This window comes from Equus asinus, chromosome 15 (genome assembly GCF_041296235.1).
Source record: "Equus asinus isolate D_3611 breed Donkey chromosome 15, EquAss-T2T_v2, whole genome shotgun sequence".
In the NCBI taxonomy this organism is placed as follows: domain Eukaryota; kingdom Metazoa; phylum Chordata; class Mammalia; order Perissodactyla; family Equidae; genus Equus; species Equus asinus.
Window position 1 is genome coordinate 35,910,980 of NC_091804.1, and position 7,808 is coordinate 35,918,787.

Here is a 7,808-nt window from a genome sequence, read left to right on the forward strand (position 1 = left end):
GAAATATTTACTGTTTGTTCCAGCTGAAAACTGGCAAGATATTTAGAAGGATTTTTTTTTAGTAGCTCTATGGTCAAAAATTGGAAACTGATATTCAGAGCCTGATAGGAATATTGTTATAGGCCATTTTCCTCAAGTTAAAATAAAACTATGTACCTAGAGGGAAAGAAGCAAATTAGGAATGATGTAGTTGGACAGGTAGATCAACCTATGATGTCCTTTAAGTTACAACCCAATTTCTGAGAAATTGAGAGCAACTGCCCTTATCTTACAAGTCTGTGCAAAACTGGAAATGCAGCTCTAGAGGCAGTATAGATTTTACCCATTCCCTTTCACCAATTCCAAAAACATCACTTATTTATCTCAGCAGGCTTGTAACCTCTCTGGGAACTATTATCTAGACCATCACCAATTTCTAAGACCGAAGATTAAAAAAGGAAAAAGAGGCAAACAGCTATAGAAGCACCCTTGTCCAAAATCTAGCATCTTAAGTGTCTTTTCCACAAATATTAAATAGAAAAAAGCTTTAGCTATCTAAGCAGATAAACCTAATTTATTCCATCTGCCAGAAACAAAATTCAAATCCAACTATTCTTTCATAACCAGTGAGCTTTAAATTACAGTACCTGATTTATGGCAGTAATTTTAAAACAACAGCTATGAGGTCTCTATGTATGTGTGTCTATATATATATATGTATGTGTATGTTATAAACGTGTGATTTTTTTTACCTCCAGATGGTATAATTTCTAAAAGAGCTCTATTTAACTGACTTAAAGTAAGCACTTATATAATTTCTAAATATAATAGAAACTAACCCAAATGTTTTTCAAGTTAACATGATAAAACTTTTGTTCCACCTTGGTTTACTAAAAGTCAAACAAATTCATGTTGTCTTTGTTGCAAAATTTGACAGCAAAAAATTGATGGCTGACTTTGTCTAATGTCTCCTGAAGTTTTTGTAGGTAATCTATACTTAATTATTGGGTACAAGTAAGCTAAATAGATGTAAGTAAAATAAAAAGGGTTTTAGGTGAACTTTTAACAATAGTTATGTTATGGCATATGTAATTAAAAATAGCTTCCAAAATCTTTTTGGTAACTTGAAACCCTAGAGTTTTGATAAGTTAAATGATAGGAATTTGTCGAATGTTTAGGTCATTTCCAAATAAGATAAAATACTGAAACATTAATTGCTAAACAAATCTCAGTTTACCTACTTTTGTCTTCTTATTACAGACAAACTAAAGATGTTGTGTTTATTAGGAAACATGTCTTGTGCTTTATTGAAAGATTGTACTATGAAATAGCATATGTTTTCAGAAATTATGACAAGTATTTATAAATTTGTCAAGCCACAGCATGCTAATGTAAAAGACAGTTCATAATTGTTTACTTCTTTATTTTTCACTAGAAATTAAGGTTTTTAAAGGCTAAAAATTCTAACATGAAGATACATTTTGTTAAGGGAAATGAGAGTAATTTATCTAAACTAGAACTTCTGAAGGACAAAACTAAATGTATACAAAAGATTGCAAAGAGAGAGAAATTTACTTTGTGTGGTCAAGTTGGCTGAAGATTGAATTGTTATTATAAGGGTTTTTAAATTAAGCTTTAAGAGCAATGGTGTACTTGTGCAGGACTGGAACTTGGTCCTCTTTAATTTTCTAGAAGGAAAGTTTCTTTACCTTTTTAAGTGATCTGCCTAGAAGATGAAGATTCTATGTTTCATCAAAACAATTTCCTGTGTTTGCTGTCTTTATCAGATCCTCGATTACTCAGAAAAACTGAGCCCTCTTAACGTTAAAAGAGCTACGTTTTTCCTCCTACAGAAGGAAGAAGGAAGGTCAGGTGGATGGGTGGATGGAAGAAGGGAAGGAAGGAAGAATGAATGTGTTAGGTGGTTAAATGGAAAAGGTTAGGTGGAAGAGTGGATGGGTGGATGGATGGCTGAAAGGAGGGATGGTAGGATGGGTGGATGGATGGGTGGATGAGTCAGTGGGTGAGGGAGTAGATGGCATTCCCCCTTAGGGGACCATTGCCTCCCACCAAATCCTGGTCTATCTTCTGATGGAGTCCAGGTCAAACTACCCCAAAATATGGTGTCTTGGCATGTTGAATATTTTAAGTTAGAGGAATCTGAGAAAAGGGTAGAGGCAGGAAGGTCACTCTAACTGCCTCCTTCTTCCCTGAAGTAGGTCACAAGACCCTCACGTGAGAGTTACCTTCCCTATACCTGGAGGGAAGTTTTATTTCCATAGACAAAGTGATGCTAAGAAGAATCTGAAAAAACAGACCTTGCTAAAATTTCCTCCAGTTTACTAAACTGACCTCATACCCCTAACCTATCATATTCCTCCATGACTGTCCACTCATCATGAAACTTAGCACGAAAGTACACAGGTCTAGCTGTTCCTTTGGGTCTTCATTTCCCATGCCTTGTAAAACTTATGTGAAATAAATGTGTATGCTTTTCTCCTATTTAAAAAAAAAAAAAAAGCTAAGTTTTGCTAACACCTATATAACCCTCTATATTTGTCTTTAAAATCTTTTATTGTTACTTTGGTTAAACAGATAATTAAGTATTATTTCATATTGATCTGTGATCCTATTGAGTCAAGTGTCCAAACCATTTGATATTTTTGACAAATTTCCCAAAATTCAAATTCAAAATAAAGTCTTTTTTTTTTCTTGAGGAAGATTAGTCCTGAGCTAACATCTGCTGCCAATCCTCCTCTTTTTGCTGAGGAAGATTGGCCCTTAGCTAACATCTGTGCCCATCTTTCTCTATTTTATATGTGCGACGCCTGCCAAAGCATGGTTTGATAAGGAGTGTGCAGGTCTGCAGCCAGGATCCAAACCAGCAAACCCTGGGCCACTGAAGCAGAGTGCACAAACTTAATGGCTATGCCATTAGGCCAGCCCTGAAGTCTCTTTTTTTTTAACCTGAAAGTAACTGAGAATTTCTAGAGGATCCCTGAGACTTCTCAAAGAATTTGTTCTCTCTTCCTATAAAAAGGGAGCTATTAAACTGATTAGGCATATTTGGTATGTTTAATCACATGGAAAGCACTGTCAAAAAATTATGATCAATCTTCTTAGGTTATATTGTGTGGGTGAATGATATTAATAGAAGTGTTCTAAAAGTTATATAAAATTCCTAAAAATCTGATGTGCCCTGCTATAATTCTAGTCATTATTTTAAAATCTGTGTTACAAAAAATAACCAAATTCCCTTGTCAATTGCATTGTAATCAGATCTTTAACCATGCCATTTTAAGTCTTTTGTCATTTACAGTTATTGTTTTATTCTGATACTTTTGCAAATATGTTTCAGCCTCAGAGAAATTCATAGAAATGATTCTGACACAGACTCTAGAGTACAGGTTTCTGATAAACTTTCAGATCCTAAAACTGAACTGGGTAAGGAATTACAGAATGCTAATTGAGAAAATGATGACTTCATAAAACTGCTAACAAAAGATCAAGAATTGATTACATGGGATTGAACGAACTGATGAGAATGATTATATTTTTTATGCCTTTTTATTTGAAACATTGCTTTTTTTAATGTTTTGTTTTTCCAGATTTAAGGAAATCTTTTTTCTTTTAAGCTATGACTATAACTATGACAGCAGTTTGGTAAATTACATTTGTAAGCAAAATTCAAACAGGTATCTTTTCCTCCCTATCTGACCCCTACATTATTTGGAAACTCTTAGTAAGTATTCTTATTTTCATGGCAGATAGTTATTTACGTAAGTCCAATAAGAATCCATTCTCCCTATAACAGGACACAATTGGAAACATTGGTTATACTACCAAGGCTTTGACTAGAGTGTTATATTTGAGACACAATGTGCACAGCCTCAGATATGATCAGACAGCTTTAAGGAACCAAGATTGACTTTATGGAACCAATAAAAGCCCCTTGGACATATTGGCCTGGTACCTTGCTTAGAGGATTCCCAGCAGCCTTACCAGGTGAGTAATGAAGGTCACTTCCTGGCAGGTGCAGGAAACTCTGGGTATCTTGGGAACCTCGAGGAGAGGAATTCACCCAAATCTATAGCTGTTGCAGGTGACTCTGATGGTAAGTCCTTGCCTCAGTTTCCTGGCCTCAAGAGGCCTTTAAAAGTTCAATATGGAGATTCCTTATGAAAGGTTCCAGCAAAGCAGACTTAAAAGAGCCTATATGATCAATTGCTATTCTTTTTACACTTATATAAATAATTGGGCCAAGTTTATTGAAATGACTTATTTTGCAAACAAATTTGTTTTAATCTGGCTATCTTTGGTAGAAATGGGGGTGATTTTACAGAGAAAAATTATGTTTCAATAGAAAATATATTACACACTTGTGGATATTAGATTCTAGAGCTATTTATTGGCTTTGAGGTTGTTTTCCACCTGTAAAGTGGACTGGATTCTGAATTCTTCTAGTGTCCTCCAATACCTGGCTACAATCCTCCCAACTAACATATCCAATTTTCTTCCGTCTTTGGACTTGGAATCATTGAGAACTAAAACTGCCCTTTTCCTGACGCCCTGCAAACTGAAGCTGAACAATTTGATATAAATTTTAGAGAAATCACCACAAAGCCTTATGTATACACAATCTTTATACATGTTGCTGTATGGGCCACTCAGAAAGATCATCAGAGACATTCAAACTGCAAACTAGGAAAATCTGTCAGACTGTTGCTGCCCACTCTTACTCTATCCGAAAATGCTTTGAGCTGTACATCTAGAAATCTCAATTGGCTGCCTTTAGAACTCAGAAACTGAGATTATAATCTGCTCCAATCACTAAGCATGGTTTTCCTTTTGTTTCCATAGAAATGCCTCTTATTAAATACCTGATTGCTTGCACCATAGACCTGACCTTGGGAGCCCACCTGCGTCACCTCCTGAAATTGAACACTACTGTTTAATTGGACTGACCTATGCTCTAAACCAAGAGATTGGTTCCATGAGATGGAGCAATCTACCAACTCAACTTCTAGAATGTGAAACTTCTCATGAAGTTTCAAAGGCAGGACCAAAGGGGTTCAGAACAGGCCTCCCAAGATGTGCCACTTTGGAATGTGAAATATTTTGAGGTAAAGGCAATCAGGACCCTGCAGGCTCAACAAATTTTTACCTCTCCTTTAAAGAATTTAAATTGGGATCTTGCCCATAAGAGTTACTACCAGAAAATAACTTTTTATGACCTATCTGTACAGCAAGGCAAACCTCTAATTACTGAACACCTACTCTTCTTAGCATCCTGTGAATTACCCTCCTCCCCTCTGAAGCTCCAGGCCCCTATCCCACTCCTTAGTTCAAGATGGCATATATACCTCACTTTAACTTTCTGTCTCTGAATCTCTCATGTATGTGGGGTCTCTGACCCTCTCATGTATGTGGGGTTCCTGTACATATGAAATTCATTAAATTTGATTTTCTCCTATTAGTTTGTCTCATGTCAATTTAATTGTTACAGAACCAGAAGAACCTGGAGGGTAGAGCAAAATTTGCTCTTCCTCTACATGGGACAATCAAACTCTATAATGCAATATATACAACACATAGGGACAATGATGAGGAACCCAGTGGGTAACTGGGAAAATGGAGGGATGACTCTTGGATAAAGGATTAAAGAGACCCCTAAAGGGCTTTGGAAGGGCATAGCTACAGCTGAGATGACAGGAGTAGAGGTATGACTCAATACAAAAATAACCAAAGCTAATAAAATGTGCTGTGGCTCCTGTCCATCCTAGCAACATAGAAAACAAAGAATGGAACAGACTACCTAGAAACTATCCAAAAAAACCCTACAGAAAAGTAGTATTTAAGTTTGTTCAGAACTAACACAAGTGTAACAAAAACCTACATCTTGGTCCCTCTAGCCCACACAGGCCATTCTTAGACCATAGGAAGGCTAGTTGACAGAACTTAAAAGAACAGTTGCTATGACTCAAATAGTCTAGACCATCTATGCCCCCTTTATTTATCTCCTCTTCCCGTATTTTTTTTTAATTTTTATGTGCCTGCTTATGACTTCCATCAGCCATGATACCTAATAGAGTCCACTGGCGCTGCTTAGCCCAGGGAATTTAAACAGTAGAGGACATTCAAGGCTAAAGGTAAAAACTCCCTTAATAGGGCCAAAGTGTTTGGTGCCAGGAAGTTACCTTACTGTTTTAAGGCTGATAATGGAGAATGGAGATAACTAACCTTTGTTGATACACTTTATATACACTGTTTATTTTGATCCTCACAATACTCTTGCAGGTGAGAAAATGGTTCAGAGGGGCTGAGAAAAAATGTCCAAGGTCATAAAGCTAGTAAGTGGTGGCTGCTGGAATTTAATAATAGTAACGACAGATAGCATTGTTTGAGAGTTTACTTGTGTCACAGTTCTAAGTACCTTACATAAATTAATTCACTTAATCCTCACTGCAACTCTATGAGTTAGGTACTATTATCCCCACTCTACAGATGGAGAAACTGAGGCACAGAAAGAAACGTGGGTCACACAGCTAGTAAGTAGTAGAACAAAGGCAGGCAGTCCAATTTCATAGTCAATGTTCTTAATCACCACATCATACAGGATCTGAACTCAGATCTTTCTAACTGCAGAACTCATGCATTCTACTACCCCATACCATGACCTGCTAAAAATAATATGGACAGCATAACAAAAAAAGGACTAACATAGGGGCTTCTAAAATAGAACTGGGACGCCATTAAAGAAGGGGGACTTATGCAGGTACACCACATCTCTACCCACTTGGAATGTAACTTTTGAACTATGCCTCTTGTTATCTTGACCTTCCTTTAAGAAAAATGTTTACTCCCATGAATAAGAACTTTTTGCCTTAGAGATGGCCTCAGCAACCAATCATGTGCAGCAAAGAAGTAACAGTTGTTGCCAGCACCAATGGCAAAGTCTTGCAAACAACCTGTGTGGCTTATCTTTTCATCTTTATAACTCCTTGCCTTCTTTGTCTTCTCCAGAGCACATTTTGGGTTTCTGCCTGAATCTGTGTCTCCCCAACTGCAATTCTAATTGCCCAAATAAATATCTGCTATTTAAATTGCAATGAGGGTCCAGCCTGTGACCTAGGGGTCAAGTTTGGGGTGTTCCACTTCCAGGGCCCAGGTTCAGTTACCAGGCATAGACCTACACTACTCCTCCACAGCCATGCTGTGGCAGCGACCCACATACAAAATAGAGGAAGATTGGCAGAGATGTTAGCTCAGGGTGAATATTCCTCAGCAAAAATGAAAGAATGAATGAATTAATTAATTAAATTGCAGTGATTCTTTCCTCTGTCCACAGTAACTCTCTCCAGCACCCATAAATCGATCTAATTCTACTCAGGGACGTCTTACCTCTAAGGCAGAGCTAAGGGGAGCCCTGGGAACTCCTCAGTTGTTAAAATCCTGCATCCCCAGCCCAGATCAGAATCACCCGTCTGGAGAGAGAAGCCCAGCTCCCTGGGGCTGAGGGAATCCACGGTCCAAGGCCCAACCTTTATTCTGATGCCTTCAGACGCAAGGGGTGGCCCCTGGAGTCAAGGCCTGGAGACACCCGGTGGATGCGTGTTTGGGATGGTATGCGTCAGACCGCCTCTCGTTGGATGTCCGGGTCCCCGCATTAGGCCCATTCCAATTCTGGGGCTGAGGGTCCGGCACATTAAAATCTACAGTTTTCAAAGACTCAACTGCAGACCCTACTGTACGAAACCCGCCCCCTACGCCCCAACCCCAGCCCATGGAAAGCCGCTCTCCTCCAGCCCCGCACTTCTCCACCGGCCTTG

General features: G+C 38.2%; 1 protein-coding gene across 7 annotated transcripts in view; it reads right to left on the bottom strand.

The window, feature by feature from the left end:
• Positions 1–7,808, bottom strand: part of WFDC3 (WAP four-disulfide core domain 3) — a 145,270-nt gene that overhangs the window by 137,261 nt on the left and 201 nt on the right. The window lies entirely within an intron of this gene.